This window comes from Puma concolor, chromosome E2, assembly GCF_028749965.1.
Source record: "Puma concolor isolate L17-30 chromosome E2, mPumCon1.1.hap2, whole genome shotgun sequence".
Taxonomy (NCBI): domain Eukaryota; kingdom Metazoa; phylum Chordata; class Mammalia; order Carnivora; family Felidae; genus Puma; species Puma concolor.
The window spans coordinates 38166807-38184731 of record NC_141681.1 but is presented as its reverse complement, the minus strand read 5'-3'; positions in this window follow the sequence as shown (position 1 = coordinate 38184731).

The following is a 17925-nucleotide window of genomic DNA, read 5'->3' as shown; positions in this document are numbered from 1 at the left end:
TTCTCTTATAAGCTTTTGTATTTCTCTGGTGTTGGTTGCTAGTTCTTCTCTTTCACCTCTGATTTTTATTTGAGTCCTCTCCCTTTGTGTTGAATCTGGCTAAAGGTTTATCGATTTTGTTGATCTTTTCAGAGAAGCAACTCCTGGTTTCATTGATCTGTTTTTTTGTTTTTTTGTTTTTTTGTTTTTTTTAATGATTCTATTGCATTTATTTCTGCTCTAATCTTTCTTATTTCCTTCTTTTTGCTGGGTTTATGTTTTGTTTGTTCTTCTCTTTCCAGCTCCTTTAGGTGTAAGGTTAGGTTGTTTATTTGAGATCTTCCTTTCTTCTTGAGGTAGACCCATATTGCTATAAATTGCCCTCTTATAACAGGTTTTGTTCTGTCCCAATGATTTTGAACCACTATATTTTAATTTTCATTGGTTTCTATGTACTTTTTTAATTTCCTCTTTGATTTCTTGGTGATCCCAGTCATTGTTTAATAATATGCTATTTAACCTCTATGATTTTGTGCTCTTTTCAGATTTTTTCTTGTGGTTAACTTCTAGTTTCACAGCACTGTGGTCAGGAAACATACATGGTATGACTCTGATGTTTTTATATTTATTTAGACATGTTTTGTGGCCTAATATAGGATCTATTCTGGAGAATGTTCCCTGAGAACTTGAAAAGAATGTGTATTCTGCTATTTTAGAATGGAATTTTGAATATATCTGTTATGTACATCAGTTCCAATGTGTCATTCACAGCCACTGTTTCCTTGCTGATTTTCTGTTTGGATGCTTGATGCCCCCATGTTGAATGAATAAATATTTACATTTGCCATATCTTCTTGTTGGATTCCCCCCTTCATGATCATATAGTGTCCTTCTATGTCTCTTGTCTTTGTTTTAAAATCTATTTTGGGGGCGCCTGGGTGGCGCAGTCAGTTAAGCGTCCGACTTCAGCCAGGTCACGATCTCGCAGTCCGGGAGTTCGAGCCCCGCATCGGGCTCTGGGCTGATGGCTCAGAGCCTGGAGCCTGTTTCCGATTCTGTGTCTCCCTCTCTCTCTGCCCCTCGCCCGTTCATGCTCTGTCTCTCTCTGTCCCAAAACTAAATAAACGTTGAAAAAAAAAATTAAAAAAAAAAAATAAATAAATAAATAAAATAAAATCTATTTTGTCCAATATAAGTATTGCTACTCTGGCTTTCTTTTTACATCCATTTGCATGATAAATTCTTCTACATCCCTTCAATTTCAATCTGCATGTGCCTTTAGGTATGAAATGAGTCTCTGGCAAGTGGCATATAAATGTCTCATTTTTTCTATCCATTATGATTTCCTATGTCTTTTGTTAGAGCATTTACTCCATTTATATTCAAAGTAGTTATTGATAGGTATGCATATTGCCATTTTATTACTTTTTTTATGGTTGTGTGTGTAGTTTTTCTCTACTTCTTTCTTTTCTTGCTCTCTTTTCTTATAATTAGTTGACTTCCTTCAGTGATATACTTGGAATTATTTCTCTTTATTTTTTTGCATATTTATTATTGGTTTTTGATTTGTGGTTACCATTTGGTTTATATATAACACCTTCTTCATAAAGCAGTCTATATTAAATTGATGGTCGTTTAAATTTGAACCCATTCTTTACCCCTCTATTCCCCACATTTTAGGTATAGTGTGTCATCTTTTACCTGGTCTTATTTTATGAATTTCTTGACTTATTTTTTACAGAAATACTTATTTTTACTACTTTTGTTGTTTGTTTTGCTTAAAGGGCAGAAGACAAGTGCTTCATTATGAGAACAGTTCAAGAAAATTTCAGTGTACATCAGTGAAAGTAAATAAAGATTTGCATACATTTTCCTAAATGAACACAAGGTTAAAAGGGGCTACACAGGTTTTATTCCAAATGCCATCCTTGTCTGAGGCAAAAATACCCTTCATTTTAGAACAGAATTTTTATGGAAGAAAGCTACATCATAGTATACTACAGAATGTAAAATCCACCCTAGTATGGAAGCCATTATGGAAGGGCACATCACCTACACCTAGAGCTTTCTAATGTAGTTTAGAATTATAGTATTTATCACAGCTTTATTGCTTTAAACTGATAAAATGTGAATACACTTTCTATTTTGTTTACTTTTCTATTTGTTTTACTTTTCACATTTTCACTTATGGGTTTTCCTTTCCACTCAAATAGTACCCTTCAACATTTCTTAAGAGTTGGTTTAGTGGTAAAGAATTCCTTAAATTTTGTTTATCCAGGATCCTGTTTATCTCTCCTTCTATTCTAATAGCCTGGCTGGATATAGCATTCTTGGTTGCAGATTTTTTTTTTCTTTTCAGTACTTTGCATATATTATGTCACTTTCTTTTATCCTGCAAAGTTTCTGCTGAAAAATCCACTGATAGCCTCCTGGGGTTTCCCTTGTGTGCAACTGCATTTTTTTCCTCTTGCTGCTTTTAAAATTCTCTTTATCACTACTGTTAAAAAAGTTTTTATTTAAATTCCAGTTAGTTAACATACAATATAATATTAGTTTCAGGTGTAAAATTTAATGTTTCCACACTTTCATGCAATGCATAGTGCTCATCATTACAAATGCATTCCTTAATCCTCATCACCTATTTAACCCATCCCCCCACCCACCTCCACTCTGGCAACTATCAGTTTGTTCTCTATAGTTAAGAATCTGTTTCTTGGTTTCTCTCTCTCTCTCTCTCTCTCTTCCTCTTTGTTCATTTGTTTTGTTTTTTTTAATTCCACATATGAGTGAAATCATATGGTATTTGTCTCTTTGATTTATTTCACTAGCATAATACTCTCTAGCTCAATCCATGTTGTTGCAAATGGCAAGATTTCATTCCTTTTTATGGCTGAGTCTTATTCCAATAAAAACACAATGGTCCAAAACCTTCTGGATGCAGCTTCCTAAGAGGGAAGTATAGAGAAATACATGCTTCCCTCAAGAAGAAAAAGAAATGTCAAATAAACAAGCTAAACTTACTTCTACAGAAGCTAGGGAAAAATTAAGCCTGAAGCCAGCAGAAGGAAGAAAAATAAAGATTAGAGCAGACATAGATGATACAGAAACTAAAAATAAACAAACATATAAACAAAAAACAGTAGAACAGATCAATGAAACCAGGAGCTGGTTCTTTGTTGTTTTTTTTTTTTTAATTGTTTTTTTCAACGTTTATTTATTTTTGGGACAGAGAGAGACAGAGCATGAACGGGGGAGGGGCAGAGAGAGAGGGAGACACAGAATCGGAAACAGGCTCCAGGCTCCGAGCCATCAGCCCAGAGCCTGACGCGGGGCTCGAACTCCCGGACCAGGAGATCGTGACCTGGCTGAAGTCGGACGCTTAACCGACTGCGCCACCCAGGCGCCCCAGGAGCTGGTTCTTTTAAAAAAAATCAATAAAATTGAGAAACCTCTAGCTAGACTTATCAAATAGCAAAGAGAATGAGAGGGGAGAAAAAACAACCAACACCAGAGAGAGGAGAAACAACAATCAACACTACAGTAATACAAGCAATTATAAGAGAATATTATGAAAAACTGTATGCCAACAAATTGGACAACCTGGAAGAAATGGATAAATTCCTGGAAACATATAAACAATCAAAACTGAAATAGGTGGGGCGCCTGGGTGGCGCAGTCGGTTGAGCGTCCGACTTCAGCTAGGTCACGATCTCGCGGTCCGTGAGTTTGAGCCCCGCGTCAGGCTCTGGGCTGATGGCTCAGAGCCTGGAGCCTGTTTCCGATTCTGTGTCTCCCTCTCTCTCTGCCCCTCCCCCGTTCATGCTCTGTCTCTCTCTGTCCCAAAAATAAATAAACGTTGAAAAAAAAAAAACTGAAATAGGAAGAAATAGAAAACTTAAGTCAGACACTTAACCAACTGAGCCACCCAGGTAACCCTTTACCAAACATGTAAAGAAGAATTCATACCTCTTCTTCTCAAACCATTCCAAAAAATAGAAAATGAAGGAAAACTCTCAAATTCATTTTAAATGGCCAGCATTATCCTTATACCATAACCAGAAAAACACTCTACTAAAAAAGAACTACAGGCCAATATCCCTGATGAACATGGATGCAAAAATTCTCAATAAAACACTAGCAAAGTGAACCCAGCAGTCCATTAAAAGAATCATTTACCACAATCAAGTGTGTTGCCAGAATGGTTCAATACTCACAAATCAATTAACACGATACACCACATTGATGAAAGAAAGGATAAGAACCTGTGATTATTTCAACAGATACTGAAAAATCATTTGACAGAGTATATCAATTCATGATAAAAACCTTGAACAAAGTAGGGTTAGAGGGAACATACACAACATAATAAAGGCCATATAAAAAAATCCATATATGGGGCTCCTGGGTGGCTCAGTTGGCTAAGCCTTTGACTTCAACTCAGATCATGATCTCATGGTTCGTGGGTTCAAGCCCCGCATCGGGCTCTGTGCTGACAGCTCAGAGCCTGGAGCTTGTTTCAGATTCTGTGTCTCCCTCTCTCTCTTACCCTCCCCCACTCACACCCTGTCTGCCTCTGTCTCAAAAATAAACATTAAATTTTTTTAATCCATAGCTAATATCCTCAGTTGGGAAAAACTGAGAGCGTTTCCTCTAATGTCAGAAACAAGACAAGGATGCCCACCCTCACCACTGTCATTGAACATAGTATTTAACAGTACTAGAAACTCTAGCCACAGCATTCAGACAACACAAAGAAATAAAAAAAAAATCCAAATTTGCAAGGAAGAAGTCAAACACTCACTATTTGCAGATGACATGACACTGTATATAGAAAACCCAAAAGACTCCACCACAAAACTGCTAGAACTGATAAGTGAATCCAGTAAAGTTATAGAATACAAAATCAACATACAGAAATCTGTTGGATTTCTATACACCAATAATGAAACAGCAGAAAGAGAAATTAAGGAATCAATCCCATTTACAGTTGCACCAAAACCAATAAGATACCTAGGAATAAATCTCACCAAAGAAGTGAAAGAATAGCATTCTTCATCACTACTTTTTGTTATCTCAATTACTATGTGTCTTGGTGTGCAGTTCTTTGGTTTAATTTTGTTGGGGGGATCTCTGTGTCTCCTGGATCTGGGTTTCTGTTTCCTTCTGCAGATTTGGGAAGTTTTTGGCTATTATTTCCTCAAAAAATTTTCAGCTATTATTTCTTCAAATAAAGTTTCTGTGAATCCTTACAATGTAAATGTTATTATACTGATGGCATTGCGGAGTTACCTAAGTCTATTTTTGTTTTGCGTGATTTTTTTCTCACCTGCTCAGCTTAATCACATTCCATTACTCTGTCCCTTATGTTGCTGTTTCATTGTTCTGCTTCTTCTAGCCTGCTATTTATCCTATCTAGTGTATTTTTAATTTCAATTATTGTATTATTCATTTTTATGGGCTCTTTTTTTATCTCATTGTTAAGGGTCTCACTGATGTCTCCCATTTTTTTCTCAAGTCTGATGAATATTTTTATGATCATTACCTTAAATTCACTATCAGGCATATTACTTATCTTTGTTTTGTTTAGGTCTCTTGACATGATTTTGTGTGGTTCTTTCATTTGGGAATATTCCTCTGTCTTCTCATTTTATCTAACTCTCTGTGTCTGTTTCCATGTGTTAGGAAAGAAAAAAAGATAGCTATATCTCCTGGACTTGAAAGTAATGGCCTTATGAAGAAGAAATCTTGTAGTGCTTTGCTATGCAGTGTCCCCTGTTCACCAGAACCTAGAACTTCAGAGGTGTCTCTTATGGGTGATGTGTGCACCCTGCAATTGAGGTTTTTTTTTTATTTTTTATTTTTAAGTATGGTCATCTGCAATGGCTCTCTTTGCCTGTTGTCAGCAGTATTTGATTTCTGTGGTGTTAGTAGGCCAGTCTGGGAATGCCTTGGGCTTCAGTTACATCAGACCAGGCATTTTCCAGAGATGCAGTAGTACCAAACTGCAGGGTACTTTCCCTATGTTGTCCCTGAGAAGATTTAATTTGTTGGGTAAGCCTACATTCACACCAAGTGTCTGCATTAGCCCACTACTGGGGTCTCCATCTGACTGGTATGTATGGTTATCTTTGCTTCTTTTTGTGGCAGGAGTCACCTTGGAGCATTGCTGGTCACTGTAGGGGCTGCTTGCACACAGGCCTGTGGAACTGCCCTGTATGGGCTCTGGAAAGAGGGTTTGCAGGGGGGAGATCCGCTGAAGCACAGGGAGGGAAATGGTGCAGCAGCGCTAGCAAGTTAGGTAGCAAGCCACAGGTGTGTTTACACTGGAGGCAGGGGGAGGGAAGGAAATGGCACCTGCCAGTTCTTTTGTTACTGGAGGAGTTCCCCAGGAATTTCTGTCCCTTTGGGACATGTTTTGAGGTTAGTAAATAACTCTCCCTCCAGTATGTATCAGGTGCTTTTCAAAATGCTGCTTCTGTACCGTATTTTTTTAGAATTATTTTTTGTGCTCTTTAATGGTGGGCACTCAGTTTCCACTCACCCACCAGCTTTTCAGAGCTGAGCCAGCTGATTTCTTTTAAATTCAAAGTTTTAAGTACCACTTGTAAGAACTCACAAAATTGGCCTCTCTGGTTTTTAGAGCCCAATGTTATGGGGATTCATCTTCTCTATGGAGGCCTCCCAGTGTGGGAGTTTGTTTCTCTCTCCTCCAATGCCTGCAGTGTCCTTCCCTCCCACAGGCTGTCCCATGAGTCCCTTTAGTTCATGACCATGTCTCTGCCCTTCCTACCCTTTTCAATATGCCCCCTTCTCTACATTTAGTTGTGGAGTTTATTCTGCCAGTCTTTGGATCATTTTCTAGGTTATTTACCCTGATGTGAGTATTAGCTGGTTGTATCTGTGAGATAAGGTGAGCCTAAGGTACTCTTACTAAGCTATCTTCCCTAGAAGTCTTTCTTTTTTCCTTTTGTCCTCTGTTTGGTATGTTCCATTGCCCTATCTTCCAGATCACTGATCTATTCCTCTGGTTCATCTAGTTGAAGCCCTGTAGTATATTTTTTTACTTCAGTTACTGTATTCTTCAGTTCTGTTACTTCTGTTTGGTACATTGTGATATTTTTTTCTGTCTTTATTGAAGTTCTTAGTGTGTTCACCCTTTATTCTCCCAAGTTTAGTGAGTGTTTTTACGACCATTACTTTGAGTTATTTATTATGTGGGTTTATCTCTGTCCCACTAATGACTTTTTTTTAATTTTGTTCTTTCATTTGAAACAAATTCCTCTGTTTCCTCATCTTGCTTTACTCTGTGTTAGGTAAAACAGCTGTGTTTGCTTTTCTGTGTTAGGTAAACAGCTACGCTTTCCAATCTTTAGGGAGTAGCCTGGTGTAGTGGTAAATCTTATCATTCAACCTTGCTCTAGTTCTCTGTTGTCTCTCAAAGCTTTGTAATTATCTAAGCAGCCTGATTTATTCTATTATTTTTAATGTTTATTTATTTTTGAGAGAAAGAGAGTGGGGGAGGGGCAGAGAGAGAGAGGGAGACAGAGACTCCCAAGCAGGCTCCACGCTGTCAGTGCAGAGCCTGATGTGGGGCTCAAATTCATGAAGCATGAGGTCATGACCTGAGTTGAAATCAAGAACCAGATGCTTAACCAACTGAGCCACTTGGGTGCCTCTATTCTCTGTTTTTAAAGCTTGTTTATCTATTTTGAGAGAGACAGACAGACAGACAGAGAGAGAGAGAGAGAAGGGGCAGAGAGAGGGGAGAGAAAATCCCAAGCAGGGATTCTCGATCTCACAAACGGTGAGATCATGACCTGAGCCGAAATTGGAAGTTGGATGCTTAAGCCACTGAGACATCCAATGCCCCAACTTATTCTTGATAGGCTCCCATTGTCAAGGATGTGCCAAGACCTGTCAGTCCCAAGGGGTGGGATCTCATTTAGAACTTAGTTGCAGTCTGCTTGGAAGCCAGCCCCTCAAAGTAGCAGCTTTTAAATTATACTAATACATACAGTCCTGTGGGGCTACAAATATAAATCCTGCTGGCCTCCAGATTAGAAGATCTAGGGGTATCTTTTGGGTGACAGTCGCAAAAATGGGGGCTCCAGATTAATGTATGAGCTGCTTTCTGGGAGGTATTATACAGGTTAGCAAGTCCAAGGTAGTGTGCAAGGAAAGTGTCTCCCTGCTTACATTCCTTGAGAGTGCTCCATGGCACCTAGATGTGTGGCAAATCTGAAGTCTGCACCTCAGGCTGAAGCTCTAGGACAAGTAAATTGTTCTTTTTCACAGGAATACTGGGTGTGCGTTTCAATCTGCTGTCTATGCAGTGCCTGAGGGGTGGTAGCTTGGCAAGAACTGTCTTTCTAATTGTTATAGTCCCATGGAGCCCAGGAACAGAAGCCCTGGCCCTCAGGACCAAGAAATCAAGAGGTGTCCCATATATGGATTGCATGCACCTGTCAGCTTTAGCAAGGCAGCTGGCAAGCACAAGGGACAGGGTACACTTGTTGGCTTCAGCAAAACATCAGGAAAATTCTTGACTTCATGTGCTCACTGGCTTCAGTGATGCAGTGGGAGAGTGTCCCATCTGCACATGCTCACCTGTCTTAGCAAGGGAGCAGGAAAATATCATAACTTCTTATACTTGCTGGCCCAAGCCAGGGAGCAGGGAAGATCCACAACCACCCATGCTTGCCAGCTTTAGCAAGGGAGTGGGAGAATTCTGTGACTGCTTGTACATGCCAGCTCTAGCCAGGTGTAAGGTAACTGCCACAACCACTCACTCCCCTCAGCTTTAGCAAGGCGATGGGAGGCCATGTCCTTGCATGTCCACCTCTGCTAGCAGGGTAGAAAGATAATGCAAAAATTATGTCGCCAGCACTTCTATCTCAAGAGAGTCCCAACTACCTCCTGCCCTTCCAGAAGATTCTTTAAGATTACCAAATGACTCTCCTTCACATATGGTCTAGGCATTTTTCAAACTGCTGCTTCTGTGTTGGGTCCTTGGGTGAGTTAGATCACATGTAAGTTCTTTAAAAGGAGAATCTCAGTGTCTCACAGCCCTTTGCGTTTCTTGACCATAAGCCCCATTGGTTTTATAAGCCAGGTATTTTGGGGACTTATCTCTCTGGTGCATGTCCCAAGAGTTGGGGTGCTTGACATGGGGTACCAACCCCTCAGTCTTCCAGGAGAAGCTCCATAATTGTCAAATTTCTCCATATTGTGGGTCACTGCATTGAGGTTGGGGTTTTTGGTGAAACTGCATCTCTGCCTTTCCTACTCATCTCAAAATGGTTCTTTTATCTTTCATTTTTAGTTCTTTTTTAGAAGGAATTTTTCCATTTATAGCTGTAGATTTGGTGTGTCTGGGAGAAGTTGAGTTCAAGATCTTCCTCTGCCACCATCTTTGGCCACCCCCTCAAACAACACCCAGCTAAGAGTGTTTTTAGATAGTTCCTGTGCCTTCTTTCTGTGACCCTTCCCTACATATCTAGGCCTATCTCTTTCCTAGCAGACTAGAATCTTCTTTCAATTCTTTCAGGACAATCTGTTCACATTCACAAGAGGGTGAGTCCCCGCTCCAGCCCCTCTTTTATCCCTTAGACTGCTGACCTGCCAATAGGAACATTTAGTCTCTCAGGTTCTTCCTTTACCTAGCCCACAGAATAGCCACACTTTGTCAGTGCTTGACCAGTAAGTGATTCAAGATGCTATCAATTCACGAGGTGAAAGCTGATCTCTAAAGAAGTCAGACTAAGGGAAATTCAATCCCTCCATCTCTCTTCTTTTTTTAAATGTCTATTTATTTTTTGAGAGACAGAGTATGAGTGGGGGAGGAACAGAGAGAGAGAGGGAGTCTCAGAATCTGAAGCAGGCTCCAGACTCTAAGTTGTCAGCACAGAGCCTGACATGGGGCTTGAGCTCATGAACTGCGAGATCATGACCTGAGGTAGCATGTTCTTTCTTGTCCCCTAGGCCAGTTTAGGTAAACAGAGGTGGCGTCTCATGCCTGCTGTAAACAACCTTGCTCCCAGCACAAGGATTTTGTTTTGTATTGACCCAAACCCCTAACACCACATATCTTCAAAACACCCTTTCCCTCACACCCATGAGTTAATGTTCATGGATTCATTGCCTCTTTGTGCATGTCCATCATGGTTGTAAGCCTTCTGATCCTAATAAAAATGGACCGAGGACCCCTACTCAGGCTCTTGTCTCCTCCTGGACATTAGCCTGTCTCACATTTTAATCCTGCATCCATTCTCTTGCTGGACAAGAGGGAACTTCATACCCAGAGTCTACAACAATAAACCACAGAAATGTGGAGTTCTCTACAGATTTTCTTGGTGTCACCTCAGTGACCCAGTGCATGCTGCTGGCTTCCTACTGTAAGCACCTGAGACTGTACACCTGAGAGCTTACTAAGTCATCTGTGGTCCCCTACATAGGGCAGCCAGGCAATGTTGAGGAGCTGGTGCCCCTAGCACAACTATCAGCCAATGATACAACTGAAAGATAAATACCCCAGATTCCTCAGAGAGGAATAAAATAAATACTCCATTACCCCTCAGGAAGTATCACTCTGAGCCATGCATTCTATACTATTTTCCAAAGCCCTCATCAGCCTTGAGCCCCAGCTTCCCACAATAATAATCTCCTCTTAAACATACACTGTATTGCTTTTTCCCGTCCATCTTTTCCTTCTTCAATTGTGCTTTCTGGGATTACCTCCAAAATAAACTACATGCAATAGAATTCTAACTTCAGAATTCATCACTGGAGGAACCTTTAGATTCAGGACAATGTGGCTATCCTGCATTGAAACACAGGTGGAGTGCTAGGTTGGCACAGTATAGAAGTAGTAATACATCTGAGGTGCCATCTAGGTAAAACTTCTTGTTTTACAAATTGATTCCAGGATTCAAACATGAATATCTGTCAAATTATTTTGCCAATATACCTTGTACTTTAAAGCCATAAAATCTTAAAGCTGGAGTAGTACCTAATCCATTGGTTTTTAAACTCTTTTTCACTTGTAGTGATTTTCTTTTTCAGATGAAGTATTATTAACAGCAGAAAATGTTTGTTGAACTATTTCTCTTACTGCCTTTGTGATAAGCACTTTCCATATACCTTGTTATTTAATTTTCTCAATAATATGATGATGTAGCTTCCATTATTTTACATGAAAGGAAATTGAAATCTTACATAGACACCCCCTCACCACCACCACATGAAGTGGGTGAATGCAGGAATTCTTTAGAAGAAGTGACTGGTGGCTGTAGACAGAGTTCATGTGATAAATGACTTTCTTGGACAGGAACATGCTATTGGGACACTGCATGGACATGTAACCCAACTCCAACCCCTGGAAATGGAGACACAGCAGCACAGAACTTTCCTTTGCGACTTTAGAAAATACCCTTTGGTGGATCATCTGCAGCTGTTTCCTCTTTCCTTCAGGCTTGCCATCTCACCAGCATTTCTGAAGCCCCATTTCTCAGCACATGCATCTACATAGATACTTCACCCAAAAACTTGGCCTGGCCATAGTACAAGCTCACGGTGTCATATTTACCCTGTATGTATAATTAAGGTCATAGACCTGGCTCTGAAGGTAAAAAAGAGACAAACAATATTTCACTAACAGTTAAAGGAAAGTTTTTTTGCCCTAATATCCCTCTGTTCTTTGGTATCTACCTCACATGCCTGCTCCTACCAACAATGTGGCAATGAATACAGCCAAGCTCAGGTCTCCCTGCTGCTAAACTTCCACCCAATAGCTGACTTTCCCTACCTGTTAGCATCTGCAGGCATTATAATTGTCCAATGTTTATACTGACCAATATGTGACCAGAAACTCTTGAATGACAGATTGCCAGTTCCACAGAAACTAAAAACTATGCCAAAATAAATTGAAAGAGTCTTCAGATTAGAGACTAGACGTCAATGTGGTGTGCTTCCACTGACATAGCTGCATTTGGAGCTGCACATGGGACCAAGGAGGACTGTGCAGCAATTGTGAGAAAACGCAGCTTAACATAAAATGTGCATCGTTTGTGGCCGCTACCACAGTGTAGGACCCTCTTTGATGACCTGTATAGTAGATCAGTAGTTACATGAGCTTTTTGCTTAGAAGTAATGGTTCTCCTTTTGGACCAGTGGCTGGCATTGTTACTTTTGCTTTTGGAAATCTGATAAAGGAAACATGAGCCTATTTTCATTCATACAGTCAATATTTATTGAACGCTGTCAAACATTGTTATATGGGCCATGAAGTTTCGGATTCATGGATAGAGATCCTGCCCTCATGGAGTTTAAATGCTAACTGGGGAAGATGGGCAATAAATAAACAAAAAAAAAAAAAAACATTTTACTTAGCAACAAGAGCTCTGAAGCATGAAACAAGATGATGATAATTGGCTTGGGAAATAGGATTGGGAAGGGGGTGGTGAATTTAGATTGGCTGCCCAGGAAAGCTCTCTCTGGAAGAAGCAACTTTAGAAGTGAGATCTGAAGGATAAGGAGCCAGCTATATAGGCCATTATCTTCCCTCTAATAGCATTCATCATGTCCAATTCTGTATGTTCATTAGTCACACATGTTGGTTCTCTCATTATCCTATCCCCTTGAGGGCAAGGATCTTTTCCACACTGTCTCTCCATAAGCACCCAGGACAAGACGAGGACTGGGTAATATTTTGCATTGAAAGAACAAATAATAATGGGTTAAATGTGTGTCTATCTGAATGAAAAAATTAATACATGTGTGAATGTGTGAATACATGAACAAACTTAAAGCTTTAATCCCTAGTGAATTTATAAATAGAAAGCAAAGAATAATTAAAAAATATATTTATAACTGAAAATAAGCTTTGAGTCTCAATGAATATTTGAACTTTAAGTAATCAGAAAGGAAATGTAAGACACAACTGAAAGGTCTTAGTCACTTTGAAACAGTTAACAAAGCAATCCCAAGACAAAATCCAACAAAGGCCAAGCTCTCTCCCCTCTGGCTCATCCAAAACAGAATTAGAGAATGCACATAGAAATAGCACTATGCCTCCTACAGGAAGCCTGACAGGAGTTCTCACCTGAGCCCACTCCCATTTAACACCAAAGGTGTATATTTGAGCATATACATTGAATTTCTTTGCCCTGTGGAGGATTCCAGTGATTTTTAAGCACAAGAAAAAAGTCCTCATTTCACCCCTCCCTGCAGGGCCCAATACACCATCTGTGAGCAACTGATGATATTTACCCTCCATACTGCATAAGGAGCTTATCAAATGCTACAAAGTCAGGAATGCAGAGAACTTTAAGCAGTTTTTTACAGCTTTGATAAGATATCTACATTCACTTTTCTAAGCCTTCCCCTCGGTTTTGAGGTTATTTGGCTACCAGCCTCATATGTCACTGTCCCTCCTCTTATATATCTTATAAAGATGTGGATTATGGCCAGCTCCACCAAGAAAGCACACTGACAGACAGTAGCTGTACTTTTTGTGAGCATAGCATAGCATAGCATAGCATAACATACAAGCTTGTTGAATCGCTATGTTTTACACCTGAAACTATATAACATTGTGTGTCAACTATATTCAAATTATAAAATTAAGTTAAAAAAAAAAAAAAGAAAGTGTACTTGTACTCCTGACCTTATTTCTATGTGTTCATGTCTGCCTGTAACATAGGGATGGGGGTTCTAGTCCTCTGTAGTAGAAGACATGCCTTGGAGGTCCAACTAGCATTTCACTGACCAAGGCAGGATTGTCTCCACTTGAAGTCTCAAAATCCCGCCATGTTCTTAAATCTTATTCTCCAACCATAGCTGGAGTTATTGAGGCTTAAAGTTTGTGGAACTTATTTTATTCACTTGATATACTTCCATACTGTATACCAAACACTGTTCTTAACATTTTATAAGTATTAACTCATTTAATTCTCATAACAACCCTATGAAGTAGGTATTATTGCTATCTTCATTTTACGTACGGAGAAATTAGGATGAAATATGTTAAGTCACCCACTCATGGCCATCCAGCTAGTTTTAAGTGGCAGACCCTGGATTTGAATCCAGTCATTCTGTATTGTTAACTTCACATGACTCTACCCACATAAATAAAGGGCAAACACTTCCTGGTACAGGACCTCAGACCCATAAATTATCTGTCTATCCTATTCCCCTCTCACCTCCAAAAGTCCTGTTGGTCTGGGATATTTTAATGTTCAGGGAAACACTAAGGGGTCTCTGTGACCTAATTAGCACAGAGACCAATGTAGGACTGCCTAGTTTGGAGGCATGTTTCTTTCTCATGGCCGTTTCTTAGTCTCTGTATCCTAGTTTGTACGGTTAATTATACAAATCTTATGTGGATGACTGTAGTATATCACAGAAGTGGTTATGCGATTTCTTCAAGGTAATACAGGTAAAGTGCCTTAAGGTAAGGCCTGGAATTTAGTAAATGTGCAATTAATGTTAACTATTGTTGCTTGCCTACATCTTCTAAATATAAAGATTCTAAATCTGGTGGTCCATGTACTTTACCAAACATAATAATAACCAGGGAAGTTTGATAGATGTGCATTCCTGAGTCCCACTCCCTGAAATTATGGTCCAGTAGGTTTCAGGGAGTAGTGGGGAACAGGAATTCAAAGGGGATCCTGATACAGTAGTTCTCAGATTCTGAGGTATCCATTTCCTCAAAGAGAACATTATAGCAATCTGCATTTAAATTCTCTGAAACTATAAGAAGTAGCCATTGTTGAAGTAGTCAATGGACTTTGGCCTCCTTAAAAGAAGTACAAATGGTCATGGAAGTTAGTGGCAATGAGAGTAAGTGAAACTAACAACTGTTCACTTTGCTCTCTCTATAAACACAAATATTTCCCAGACAGCCCTACGTTGTAGGGAGTTGGGTTAACTACAATAATAACTGATGCTTTCTGAGTGCTTCCACAGGAAAGCCACCTTTCTAAGTGCTTTTATGAATTTCCCATTGATTTTTTCCAACAACTATTACTAAAAAAAATAATGTTTATTTATTTTTGAAGGAGAGAGAAATAGAGTGTGAGTGGGGGAGGGGCAGAGAGAGAGGGACCCACAGAATCCACAGCAGGCTCCAGGCTCTGAGCTGTCAGCACAGAGCCCAACGCAGGGCTTGAACTCACAAACCACGAGATCATTACCTGAGCTGAACTCGGATGCTTAACTGACTGCGCCACTCAGGCGTGTCTAACAACAACTCTCTCTCCTCTCCTCTCCTCTCCTCTCCTCTCCTCTCCTCTCCTCTCCTCTCCCCTCTCTCCTTTCTCCTCTCTCTCGATGACAGAAATGAGGCTTTTGGGTTGATCAAAGTCACCTAAACTGATAGTTTTAGTTCCTACTGTATTACCTACTGTTCAATCCCAAAACCTAATGATCTCAATTAGTATGACATCAGGTGTTAAAGCTAGTGTATGAAAACTCAACATTTCTGGCCATGCCACATATCTGTGCCATATGACTTCCTCAAATAACTTGAATATAGGCAGTTGACTTAAATGTAAGTTATTGTCCCAAAGACCCAGGCATAGGTCAGTTTTGACAGAATTTTAAATTTATTTCTTTACATTTATTTATTTTTGAGAGACAGAGAGAGACAGACCGGGGGGGGGAGGGGCAGAGAGAGAAGGAGACACAGAATCCAAAGCAAGCTCCAGCTCTGAGCAAATTTTCAGCACAGAACCTGATGCAGGCTCAACCCATGAACCGTGAGATCATGACCTGAACTGAAGTCGGATGCTCAACCAAATGAACCACCCAGGAGGCCCTAATTTTGACAGAATTTAAGGAATAGGAAAGTGTGTATAATAGATATACATATAATAGTGTGTATACAAAGTCCATTAATGTGTTTAGTTTTTAGCAAATATGTAAAATAGCCAATAAACTTTGTCTTTCAACAATGTATTTCAAAGATGCACATTGACCTGTGTAGATGTTCCAGTGGTGTGGCCTTTGTACATGACATTTTGGGACCTCTTCTTTTAACATAGCTTCCAGACCAGTTTTTCAGCCTCATAAAAACCAATATGTTATTCCATAGTTAATTATGTTAAATAAAGCACAGTATTATGCAGTTTGAACAGATTTGAGAACATTTTGACTATTACCTAATATTAAATCCTCTCAGAAGATGCATATTTATCTTCATTGATAAAAGCCTCCAAAATGGCCAATAGGCAATGATGTACTTCATAAGTTTGATGCAAAGTCTATTTTGAACAAAAGTTGTATGCTAGTTAGAATGCTTTGGACTACAAATAACAGAAAACCCAAAATGGCTTAAACAATCTCATACTATCTTATGTAGCAAACAGAATGATGTAGAGAAGTTCCTAAATTGGGCAATTCAGATGCACAACAGCACTATCAAAATTCAGGCTCTTTCCACCTTAATATTCTGTTATTATCATCTTACTGACTTTGACTTCAGCTTGTTCCCTTCATGGTCCCAAGTCTCTGCTTCAGGCATCACATTGTCACAATCCAATGCACAGAATCTGAAAAAGACCTATTTCTACCATATGTTTCTTTTTAAGAGTCAAGAAATCTTTTCTAGATATCTGTAAGCCACCATAAGTCCTTCATGCCTCACTGTCCATATTTATATCCCATTCCCTTCTTAAGCTTGATACTAGCAAAGAGAATGGAATCAGCATGATTGCCTTAGACTAGTGAAGTTCATCCCATGGGATTGAGAAAAGTGTTCCTTCCTGAATGCAATTACTATGTGAGAATATAAAGACCTATACAAAACTTCAAATGAAGATGAGGTTATAAGGTATTTATAGACCACCTATAGTGTCTGCTATAAGAGCCAATTAGAGATTATACAATGTTCCATAAGTTATAAACCTTTAAAGAAGACATCCTTTGATGTTTAAGTTCTAGGGAGTTTGTTTTAAAATCAGCCAAATTACCTTATGGTTACAGCACAGAAAAATCCCAATAATAATCAGAATGAAAGAAGTGATTCAGTCAGGATTACAAGGTTGTAAAGAGTAGAAATTGACTGTGGCCAATTTAAAAAGAATAAAAAGATATATTGGAAAGACATGATGGAGCTCACAATACTGAAAGCTGAAAATCCATGATCAGAAAAGAACAAGCACTAAGACAGTCTACAGGCTCTGCAGAGAGAATCTGATTGACTGAGCTTATAATACTCAGTGCCCACTTGTCCATCAGGGCAAGGCAGGCACCTTGACTGATAGCCCCATCAAGACTGCCCTGAAGGACTGAGAAGTGATCCCTCAATAAGAAAGCAGGAGACAGCTGCAAAAGAAGGGAACTTAAAGGCCAAGAGGCCCCACATAACAAATATTCAATACAAACACCAAAGAGCCTTGTCTGGGAGGGCAGATATTGCACACACTGACAACAGATCTAATCTTGGGACATGAGAAGATGAGGGTGTCAGGATTAACCAAGCCTATTTTTAAGCCCCAGAGACTGACCATCAATTTTCCAGAAATCCTGCTTAGTAGATGCTGTTTACTCCAGGGCCACTTTCTTATCAGGTCAGGACAACTACACAACTGCTTCCAGCTGTTCCTGTCCAATGGGATTCACCTCACCTGGAAATGCCAGAGCAGTTATACCCTGTCCCTGTGTGTATTAATCTACATTCTGTAGAAAGTCAGAAGTGAAAAGACCTTTTAAACATTTACTACCAATAAGGAGAAAAATAAATCCATAGTTTTTTTTTTTAAGAATCAATGAGTTAAATAAAATATTTACAATGCTGTAGAGATGCTTCCACATTCCAAATAACATGAGAGAGGCTAAAAGCTAACATTTGGACCCATTTGCCCAGCACTGAATGGAGTAATCAAGTAACTGTCACTTTGAGATGCAACCCAGAAGGCCATCACACATAACTAATCTGGTAACCAC